The sequence below is a fragment of the Callospermophilus lateralis genome, unplaced genomic scaffold, assembly GCF_048772815.1.
Source record: "Callospermophilus lateralis isolate mCalLat2 unplaced genomic scaffold, mCalLat2.hap1 Scaffold_1482, whole genome shotgun sequence".
In the NCBI taxonomy this organism is placed as follows: domain Eukaryota; kingdom Metazoa; phylum Chordata; class Mammalia; order Rodentia; family Sciuridae; genus Callospermophilus; species Callospermophilus lateralis.
This window is the reverse complement of record NW_027512616.1, coordinates 114,823-125,790: the sequence shown is the minus strand read 5'-3', so window position 1 is coordinate 125,790 and position 10,968 is coordinate 114,823. Positions and strand designations below refer to the sequence as shown.

General features: G+C 37.9%; 1 pseudogene; it reads right to left on the bottom strand.

Annotated features, from left to right (window-relative positions):
* Positions 1 to 5,140: 5,140 nt before the first annotated feature.
* LOC143640262 (eukaryotic translation initiation factor 5 pseudogene) lies at positions 5,141 to 6,429 on the bottom strand (annotated as a pseudogene).
* Between the last annotated feature and the right edge of the window lie 4,539 nt (positions 6,430 to 10,968).

Sequence of the window (10,968 nt, the reverse complement as noted above, 5' to 3'; positions counted from 1 at the left end):
ATCGATATACAATGAAATAGGATCTTGTACCTTGGATGATGGAATAACAAGCAGAACATCCAGTCAAAAAATGATAGTCTGTAGGATTAGCAAGATAGTCATTAGGTTTAGAAAGAAGAGTGAGTATAGAATTTGTACCAAAAGTTCTTTTTTTTTCTAAATTAATTTTTATTGTAGGTTGTTCAAAACATTACATAGTTTTTGATATATCATATTTCACACTTTGATTCAAGTGGGATATGAGCTCCCATTTTTACCCCATATACAGATTGCAGAATCACATCAGTTGCACAACCATTGATTTACATATTGCCATTCTGGTGTCTGTTGTATTCTGCTGCCTTTCCTATCCTCTACTATCCCCCCTCCCCCCTCCCCTTCCCTCTTCTCTCTCTACCCATCTCTACTGTAATTCATTTCTCCCCCTTATATTTTTCCTCCTTTCCCCTCACTTCCTCTTGTATGTAATTTTGTATAACCCTGAGGGTCTCCTTCCATTTACATGCAATTTCCCTTCTCGCTCCCTTTCCCTCCTACCTCTCATCCCTGTTTAATGTTAATCTTCTTCTCATGCTCTTCATCCCTACTCTGTTCTTAGTTACTCTCCTTATATCAAAGAAGACATTTGGCATTTGTTTTTAAGGGATTGGCCAGCTTCACTTAGCATAATCTGCTCTAATGCCATCCATTTCCCTCCAAATTCTATGATTTTGTCATTTCTTAATGCAGAGTAAAACTCCATTGTGTATAAATGCCACATTTTTTTATCCATTCGTCTATTGAAGGGCATATAGGTTGGTTCCACAGTCTTGCTATTGTGAATTGTGCTGCAATGAACATGGATGTAGCAGTGTCCCTATAGTGTGCTCTTTTTAGGTCTTTAGGGAATAGACCGAGTAGGGGAATAGCTGGATCAAACGGTGGTTCCATTCCGAGCTTTCCAAGAAATCTCCATATTGCTTTCCAAATTGGCCGCAACAATTTGCAGTCCCACCAGCAATGTACAAGAGTACCCTTTTCCCCAAATCCTCGCCAGCACTTGTTGTTGTTTGACTTCCTAATGGCTGCCAATCTTACTGGAGTGAGATGGTATCTTAGGGTGGTTTTGATTTGCATTTCTTTGACTGCTAGAGATGGTGAGCATTTTTTCATATACTTGTTCATTGATTGTATGTCCTCCTCTGAGAAATTTCTGTTCAGGTCTTGGCCCATTTGTTCATTGGGTTATTTGTTATCTCATTGTCTAATTTTTTTAGTTCTTTGTATATTCTGGATATTAGGGCTCTGTCTGAAGTGTGAGGAGTAAAGATTTGTTCCCAGGAGGTTGGCTCCCTATTTACCTCTCTTACTGTTTCTTTTGCTGAGAAAAAAACTTTTTAGTTTGAGTAAGTCCCATTTGTTGATTCTAGTTATTAACTGTTGTGCTGTGGGTGTCCTATTGAGGAATTTGGAGCCCGACCCCACAGTATGTAGATCATAGCCAACTTTTTCTTCTATCAGAGGCCATGTCTCTGATTTGATATCAAGTTCCGTGATCCACTTTGAGTTAACTTTTGTGCAAGGCGAGAGAAAGAGATTCAGTTTCATTTTGTTGCATATGGATTTCCAGTTTTCCCAACACCATTTGCTATCCTTCCTCCGTTGCATGCTTTAGCCCCTTTATCGAATATAAGGTAGTTGTACATTTGTGGATTGGTTTCTGTGTCCTCTATTCTGTACCATTGGTCCACCCGCCTGTTTTGGTACCAGTACCATGCTGTTTTTGTTACTATTGCTCTGTAGTATAGTTTGAAGTCTGGTATAGCTATACCGCCTGATTCACACTTCCTGCTTAGCATTGTTTTTGCTATTCTGGGTCTTTTATTTTTCCATATGAATTTCATGATTGCTTTCTCTATTTCTACAAGAAATGCCGTTGGGATTTTGATTGGCATTGCATTAAACCTATAGAGAACTTTTGGTAATATCGCCATTTTGATGATGTTAGTTCTGCCTATCCATGAACAGGGTATATTTTTCCATCTTCTAAGATCTTCTTCTATTTCTCTCTTTAGGGTTCTGTAGTTTTCATTGTATAAGTCTTTCACCTCTTTTGTTAGGTTGATTCCCAAGTATTTTTTTTTTTTTTGAGGATATTGTTAATGGGGTGGTTGTCCTCATTTCCATTTCAGAGGATTTGTCGCTGATATACAGGAATGCCTTTGATTTATGCGTGTTGATTTTATATCCAGCCACTTTGCTGAATTCATTAATTAGCTCTAATAGTTTCTTTGTAGACCCTTTTGGGTCTGCTAGGTATAGAATCATGTCATCTGCAAATAGTGATAATTTGAGTTCTTCTTTTCCTATTTTTATGCCTTTAATTTCTTTTGTCTGTCTAATTGCTCTGGCCAGTGATTCGAGAACTATGTTGAACAGAAGTGGTGAGAGAGGGCATCCCTGTCTTGTTCCAGATTTTAGAGGGAATACCTTCAGTTTTTCTCCATTCAGAATGATGCTAGCCTGAGGCTTAGCATAGATTGCTTTTACAATATTGAGGTATGTTCCTGTTATCCCTAGTTTTTCTAGAGTTTTGAACATAAAGGGATGCTGTACTTTGTCGAATGCTTTTTCTGCATCTATCGAGATGATCATATGGTTCTTATTTTTAAGCCTATTGATGTGGTGAATAACATTTATTGATTTCCGTATATTGAACCAACCTTGCATCCCAGGGATAAATCCTACCTGATCATGGTGCACAATTTTTTTGATATGTTTTTCTTTCCGGTTTGCCAGAAGTTTATTGAGGATTTTTGCATCTAGGTTCATTAGAGATATTGGTCTGTAGTTTTCTTTCTTTGAAGTGTCTTTGTCTGGTTTGGGAATCAGGGTGATGTTGGCATCATAGAATGAAATTGGAAGTTCTCCCTCTTTTTCTATTTCCTGAAATAGCATGAAAAGTATTGGTATTAGTTCCTCTTTAAAGGTTTTGTAAAACTCTGCTGTATACCCATCCGGTCCTGGGCTTTTCTTAGTTGGTAATCTTTTGATGGTTTCTTCTATTTCCTCAATTGATATTGGTCTGTTTAGGTTGTCAATATCCTCCTGACTCAATCTGGGCAAATCATATGACTTAAGAAATTTATTGATGCCTTCACTATCTTCTATTTAATTGGAATATAAGGATTCAAAATAATTTCTGATAATCTTCTGAATTTCTGAAGTGTCTGTTGTGATATTGCCTTTTTCATCCCGTATGCTAGTAATTTGAGTTCTCTCTCTTCTTCTCTTCGTTAGCGTGGCTAAGGGTCTGTCGATTTTATTTATTTTTTCAAAGAACCAACTTTTAGTTTTGTCAATTTTTTCAATTGTTTCTTTTGTTTTGATTTCATTAATTTCAGCTCTGATTTTAATTATTTCTTGTCTTCTACTTCTTTTGCTGTTGTTTTGCTCTTCTTTTTCTAGGATTTTGAGTTGAAGAATTAGATCATTTATTTGTTGTTTTTTTCTTTTTTTAAGGAATGAACTCCAAGCAATAAATTTTCCTCTTAGAACTGCTTTCAATGTGTCCCATATATTCCAATATGTTGTGTCTGTGTTTTCATTTATCTCTATGAATATTTTAATTTCCTCCTTGATGTCTTCTATAACCCATTGATCATTCAGTAACCTATTGTTCATTCTCCAAGTGATGCATGATTTTTCCTTCCTTCTTTTATCGTTGATTTTCAATTTCATTCCTTTATGATCAGATAAGGTGCATGGTATTATCTCTACTCCTTTATATTGTCTAAGAGTTGCCCTGTGACATAATATATGATCTATTTTTGAGAAGGATCCATGTGCTGCTGAGAAAAAAGTGTAACTGCTTGATCTTGGGTGGTATATTTTATATATGTCAATTATGTCTAGGTTATTAATTATGTTATTGTGTTCTATAGTTTCCTTATTCAACTTTTGTTTGGAAGATTTGTCCAGTGGTGAGAAAGGTGTGTAGAAATATGCCTTTAACTTGTTTCTTTTTTAAATAAGACTTTTTTTGGGGGGGGGGAAATCCAGTTTGAAATATAGCAACACTTTTTTGGCAAGGCAATAACCAAAATCTAAAACAGCATAAGCTACATGTCCAAATGTAAAAGGCATTGAATAAACCACAATATGTTTTTTTTTTCTTTTTTGGGGGGGTGCACGACATACTGAACACAAGATAGAATGTCTCAACATTTTGAAATTATAATTTAAACCTTAAGGCTAAAAGCTGAAAAACTGCTGAGTTCTTGTTAGATATTAAATGCACCTTTCCCTGTTTCCCCCAAATAAAATCAGAATTTATTATTTAATCACACCTCAAAGTTTGAGTTTTCTCTTGGTATAAAGCAACCACTACATACACATTAAAATACTTATTTGTTAATTTAATAATTTTTCCCTGGCTCATCCAACGTGCAATGCACATGACTCCAAAGACTAAAATTTGGGGCTAGTGTACATGAACTGAAAAATCACAACTCCAAACTTCAAAATTAGTTCTTAAAATTATTTATAGGACACTCAGATTATTTTTATTTCTCAACAAGATGTTGCACTGTCATTTGATTATCAGTCTACCTCAGCACAAAAAAATTACAGATGCCAATTTGAGGGACTAAAAAAATTCAAAAGTACTAGATTTAACAGCTCAGTAAGATCATTACAAACAAGTTTGTTTACATTCTGCTGAAAAACTCTGAATGGTCTCAGCACCTACCAAAATCTACCAGGCTCCAAGGACCATGTCATGTTAAATGATGGCACCACTTTTTAAAAGGAGCCAATTACTTTAGCTAAGTCATTCAGAGCCCAAAATCTGAAGAATGACCAAAATCAAATCTTTATTTTTTATAACTGTATAAATGTGATCCAAATGTGTCCACCACTAGTTTTTCCAAAAGAAACCTGCTATAAATAAGCAAACTACATTTGCTCACTGATGTGTGTATGGACTTCCTAGATGTCTCATTGGGCTAATTACAGACCACTCACAGTAATATATTTTCAGTATTAAAGTGTAGCATGATGTTAAGCCATTTTAGCTTTCACACATACATGTTGCACTTCTGGCTGATAATGGAGAAAAATTTGCAGCATTACGCTGTTATGCTAGGTTGCATCCATTCTTTTAAATGGCGTCAATATCAATGTCATCATCTTTGTTGTCAGACTTCACAGTTTCAACTTTCGGTACACTGGCAATCTTTGAGTACACCACCTCAATGTTCTCATCTTCATCTTCTTCACCACCAGAAGATTCTTCCTCTGCTTCCTTCAACCACTTTATAAATGGTTCTGCTTTGAAACGAATCTCTTTGGCAAGTTCTTTTGATACATATTTTTTAGAGGCCTTTTCCGACCAGCTGATGATGACCTCCTCTTCTAAAAGGTCTGCGTCATACATTTCCTTCAAGATATGTGGAATCTTAGAGAGGAGCTGAGCTTGATGCATTGCCACCACACACTCCAAACCATGAAGAAGGTATGGTTGAGCTTTTTTGTTATTGTGACAAAATCATAAGAAATGTCACCTGTATTTCTTAATCTGTTCTCTAATTTTCTCATTAAAAAGAACTTCAGTTAGAACAAGAGGGCCCATGGCTTTTACATCCAGCCTTTCTGCTTCTGCGACAATTTCTTTGTCTGATGAGTCAATGATACCCTCTTCTTTTTTTTCTTAACAAAATAAAACAGAATATTGACACGCTCTTCTACAGTTCTTTCCAAATCATCACTGAGTGTCAGAACTTTTGCGTGGTCACTAATTTCATCCATTCTACGCCTCTGAGCTTCTTCAGTTGAATGCTCTCCCCAATCTTCATCCTCCTCTTCTCCCTCAGCATTTGGAGGAGGACTGATTTCATTTGGTGGTGGTGGTGGTGGTGTCTCACTGCTGGATACAGAACCATTTTCCTTGTATTTGCCCTTTCTATTTTTCTTTTCCTTTTCTTTCTTTCCTGGACCACTGTCACTATTCTCAGGTGGGTTTTTGAGAATAAATGTGCAGAGTTTTTGATGTGTGTCAAGCATGCCTCGGTAGCCACAGGCTTTACAAGAATTACCTATTGTTTGCTTCTTTGGATTGACATGCAGTTCTGTTTCAGGATTCTCACACTCAGGACAGAGAACAAATTTTTTAAAGAATCCATCCAACATGTCTTGCAGCTTATTCGCCTCATGAGATCCATTGACAATGTAACGGTCATTCTTAACATCAAACTGGGTCTGTGCTCCCAGCTCACAACCAAAATATTTGGTGGCATACGTTGGAGGCCGATTAAGCACCTTTGCAACGTCAACCATGTTGACTATAACTGTCTTGATTCCATTTCCTTTTCCCTCAACCTTGGCAATCAGACGGGGCATCTTGTAGCGATAGAACTGGTCTGACACGCTGCGGTTGACATTGACAAACATTTTGGCTTATTAGTGGCTTTATCAATAAGATGAAGAGATCTTTGATTGCAACTTTTTGGTATCTTCTGTCTGGAGAAGAAGGGATGACATAAACGACTGCAAGAGTTCTCGGTCTCTGACATGAAAAAATTTTCGCCGCTGAGGCTGTAAGCTCCTTGCTTGTATGCTATGTTTCCCCAATACAGGTACCAATGGCTGCGCAACAGCTGATTTTCGTCAAATAAAGACATAAACCCAATGCGGCTCGCCCGGAACTGGGAGGAAGAGGCGCTGGAAACCGGGTCCGGAGCGGCAGGGCGGGCGAGCGGAGGGCGGCCGGGCAGGTGCCGCCGCCGAGCAGCGGGAAGGGCTTTCCCAGCGACGTCCGCGTCCACACCGGCAGCGCCGATCCTGGCGACCTCTGGAATCTTCTCGCTCTGACTACCAAAAGTTCTTTACAAATAGGGTTTCGGGTGGAGAGTGAATGTAAATGTCAGCACATGTGAAGAGTCAGTCACATGATGAATTGTGGAAAATATGTAGGAAAGCAGATATAAATAGAGACATTAGGAAATCAGCAAAAGTATAAAGTGTGTAATTTGTTTGATATTTTCAAACGGGTTGAGTTTGAATGTATAATCTTAGGAAGAAACAAATATTTTGTCACAAATTGCATTGATCTTTGAGAGCATTAGGTAACCAGGACATGGATGTTTTCATTAATCCATGCTCACTTTCCATGTAGGCTTTGGTAAAATCATAAGTGTGACCTTTGCATTTTGTATCCAGAATATTATTGTGAAAATGTATATGTAGATAAGGTGATATGAGTATTTCTTTCACCATTTCTGTAGCAATATTTTGTAGACGTATAAATTAGTATTCCGGGTACAAATAGGTGTACCCTGTGTCTATGAATATGCAGATAATGTATGAATAGATCATACTTTGTGTAAATAATATAACTGGTTCCACTTAAAATAATGCATTGAATTGATATCTGAAAACATAAAAGAAATCTCATATTGATATACAATCATTCATACCAACCAGTTATACATCTAATGGTAATATTAGGGTTATGTTTTATTCTGAAAGGTCTGTGAGTTTTGCTTCAAAAGTGATTATGCAAAGCAAAAATAATGTGTTTGGAAAGAAGTTTCATGAAAAGAATAGTCAAGAAACCTGGAGGTATACATGTGTTCTGAAGCAGGAAGTGATTGAACGTGAAACACATGCCTATAAATTTGCAAAATATTGGATGAAATATATATTGTATGATGTGCATTAACTGCAGAAATAGTAATGTACCAGTGTTGAATAAAAATGAACATCAAAATACACATCATGTCCCATAGAAATCTACTTGCATTGATGTTAATCTGGGTCAGTTACTGTAGAGTAGAATTTTTAGGATATTTATGCACCATTCACTGAAGTTAGTTTTCAGTACTAGGAAAAAAAATACGTATTTCAGGTGGATGAATATTTCTGAGAATAATCTTGTGAAAATTTGATTATAAATCCACATAAATCACAAAACATTTTAAACACAAAACACACACGGACATTAAAATGTAGCAATATATATGCCAATTTAAATTCATCTTGAAATATATATCATCCACTGATCCAAAACTATTTATTTAATGAACTTGGATTTATGTATAATGTTGTTCAGCTAGGAAGCTCCCCAAATAGATTGAATTTACTGTTCCAACAGTGTTTAGGAGGAGTGATCTTCTAAATGTGTATGCAAATATGTGCTACACAAAAATCTTCCCACTCTCATCCAGGACAATGCCTTGATATTACCTTCACCCCAAGTAATACGCAATTGGAGGAGAAGAGTTCGAAAATCTGTGAATACATATCTGGAATGTAAAATGCTCAGGAGTTCACAACCTTGCAGGTTGCAGAGGAGTTTCCAAAAGTAAGGGACTGGCTTGATAGACCCAACCTGATCTTTTATTAAAATTGGGAGCCATCTTGCCAGAAAGCCGTGAAAAGATAATTTTGGCTTTACTATAAATTACTGCAAATTCTGAACCTGCTTGGAATGCCTGCCCGTGCCTTGAACTCATCCATGCCTGGCTCTCTGACCAGATAACAGTGCTCTCTGAAACATTAGTGACACCTCATAAATATTTTCCTTCCCAGGCCAGTAAACGACCCTCTCTGAGGCTCTAATGGTCCTCATAATTTCTGATGTTGGGGCCAGCAAAAAAAATGTAAACTACCATTAGTGTGATGTTTTCAAAGTTCTGTTATCTGTAAGCCCCTTTTGTGTAACTTTCTGGGCTATATAGCTGTGCTGCAGGAAAGGTGGTGTTGCTGTCTTGTTCCCGCCATTTTGGGATGGAGAGGCAGCCCAGCCGGTTTTAATAATAAGCTTGCCTTAATTTGATTTTAATTGGAGTCAGTGGTCTTTTCTTGTTTCCTGGTCTAACATTTTGGAGTTCCCCTGTGAGATGAGGCTGCCCGATCTGATCACAAAACCAGACTACTGAAAATTCTGAAGCTGGCCTTCCCTCCAGGGCACCGGGCTGGAGAGCCACTCTAGGGGGTGCACAATTTGAGATGTTACAAGGCCTTGGGGTGAGCCTTCAGTCTGGGGAGCACTGCAGTGAACCACCGCACTAAAACTATTAGCAAGCACCTGGTAGAGGAGGCCTCCATAGGTAAGTGACGCCTTTATAACATCTGATATCTGGTTAAGGGAGATCTTTTCTGATGACAGAGAGGTGGCCTGGGGAGGCTCACATTCACTCCTTTCCAGGACAGTACTGACAATCGTTCTATCCTCTGTTCTGTTCTGTAGGGAATTCCTCTGGAAGGGTAGAGAGGTGCGAGGGGCACGCAGGCACTCCTACCCCGGAGCTTTAGCAAGACGTTGCATTGCTCCTCTGTTTTTCTGTTTCTTCACCGGGTTTCTGTTTCTTTGTGTTTTGTTCTGTGTTCTATATGTTTTTTGTTTGTTTGTTTTTGTGCGTTTATTTGTGTGATTTCTGTGGTAAAATCTTAAGGATATTGGACGTGAAAATGGGTAAAAAAGCAAGTAAGCCTGAAACCCCTTTGGGCTGTGTTTTAAGGAACTGCGATGAACTTTACCACCCTTTGTTAAGCAAGATGAGAGAAGCCCCTAACTGGCTGCCTGGAGCACACCCACTCCAGATGGCAATGCCTGCTGGGGAACGAAGAACTGAGTATATCCCAGGTTAACAAGTGAAACTCCTTAAAAACCCCTGGTGCCTCCAGATCAAGAGAGTCACAACCTTTGGGCAGAGTCCCCTTGTTTTTCCTTTGTTAGCAAAGCAATAAACCTCCCATTTTATTTTTCTCAAAACCCTGTCCTCATTATTAAATTGGCTTTAATTGGTTTCAAGTTCAGGAACCGAACTTTATGTTAAAAATTTTGATACCCCCCCCGTCCCAGAACTTTTTAAGAGCTGACTACTGAAATGTTAGGAGATGGAGCATGCTTGGGGTGGAACCAAAACAGAAGAGCTAATCCTGTAAGTAAAAGGAGGGACTGAGGGACTCCCAGCATCTGCCAAAGCCCTGTTGCTTCAGGGAATTCCCTCCTTCGTCCCCTGCACTGCAAGGATTATGCCACCTCTGATCTCTTAAAAAAGAGAAAAAGAAAAAGGGGACACTAAATGCAGTAAAGTCACCATGGAGACCCTTGGATTTACATTTCAGGTTGCTCCGCTGTGAAAACATCTGGTCCCCTTGTGGGGACATCTGTGGTGCCACTGGTGTAGGAGATTTTTCTCTTATATGCTCTGTTGTAAAGGCTTCTGTCTGTCAGACATAGTCTGGAGTTCCTTTGTTTCTGTCTTGTGGCTTTTTTCTGGCCCTTTAAGACATGTGAAATAATCTGTTGATATTATAAATTGTTTTTTGAGAATGATCTTAGCTGAATGTGTGTCTAAATGATGATGTTTCATTGTAACAATCTGGTATCTGAATGGGTTTTTGAAGCATTGCACAATCTTGCAGTTAAAAGTCGGGTTTAGGTAATTGTTTAGTTTATGATTTCAGATAATTCATGCCAAAGAACTTAAATACTTAGGATGGAAAACTAAAGAACTCTACTTCCAAGTTGGCAAGTAACTTCCCAATCATTCAGTCTTTTTTTCACGAATTTTGAATTGGGTAGCCTGGAAAAATGTCACTGTGTGTGCCAGTGCATTAATTTGGACAAGGATACTGAATCATAGTATGGTATCTGTTGACAAAACAACTTGTAATTATATAAAATTTTGTGAATTGTATTTTAAACTTGTATCATAATTTTCAACATCCTAACCAGAAAATTATGGTTAAAATGCCTTAGGTCTGAGGTGTCTGCTCAGAATAGCCATTTTTTCCTGCTCCTTCCAGACCTCACCCAGGACTTATTTTCAAATGCAAATGAAAGAAGCCTGTAAACTCAAAAGAAGACTGATATGAGGCCTAAGGGGAAAAAAGGTATGTTGTGTGGTATTTACTAATCACTGGCCAGTCATTTTATCTAGGACTCATTATTTTTTCCATAGATTCTTTATTTATTTTTTG